The 639-nt window shown below is 29.1% G+C and overlaps 1 non-coding gene across 1 annotated transcript; it reads right to left on the bottom strand.

The window, feature by feature from the left end:
- Positions 1–367: 367 nt before the first annotated feature.
- Trnag-gcc (transfer RNA glycine (anticodon GCC)) lies at positions 368–438 on the bottom strand. Its single transcript has one exon. It is a non-coding gene; the product is annotated as a tRNA-Gly (tRNA).
- Positions 439–639: the final 201 nt, after the last annotated feature.

Here is a 639-nt window from a genome sequence, read left to right as displayed (position 1 = left end):
TCTTAAATTTTTTTTCAAAACCACTGAAACCATATAAAACTAATTAATTAAACATATATATATATATAACAACTAATTTAATGTTATTGATTCAATAACAAAAACACTAATTAAAGAAGTAAAAATTTTCAAAGGCATAACAGAGGGAATAAATAAATAAATATTAAATAAATACACTTTGAAATAAAAAGTAGTTTTTTTTTTAATCTACATTTGAATTTGAGCAAACTCTTTCTATTAAACATAATTCGAAATACTACAGCAATATATTTTTATGCATATACTTGGTATTTAAAAAAATACAGATCATGTAATGAAATATTTTTGAACATTACTATATGCTTACACTCAGTGTAAAATGTTTTGCTGCATCGGCCGGGAATCGAACCCGGGCCGCCCGCGTGGCAGGCGAGCATTCTACCACTGAACCACCGATGCTGTTGAACAAACTTCAAATAAATAAGTATATAAATATTAACATGATACTGTTACAGATCAAAAAGTAATTAAATGATAATTTCTCAAGTAACACTCGGCTTACAGCTGTTTCTGATTACCTAACTAAAAGATTTCTTGAAAAGTTCATCTTGAAGAATGTGGGCCATTCTTGTTGACCTCCCGCACAGTTGCGTTGATACG

This window comes from Bacillus rossius, chromosome 1 (assembly GCF_032445375.1).
Source record: "Bacillus rossius redtenbacheri isolate Brsri chromosome 1, Brsri_v3, whole genome shotgun sequence".
Classification (NCBI taxonomy): domain Eukaryota; kingdom Metazoa; phylum Arthropoda; class Insecta; order Phasmatodea; family Bacillidae; genus Bacillus; species Bacillus rossius.
This window is presented reverse-complemented; position numbering and strand designations above follow the sequence as displayed.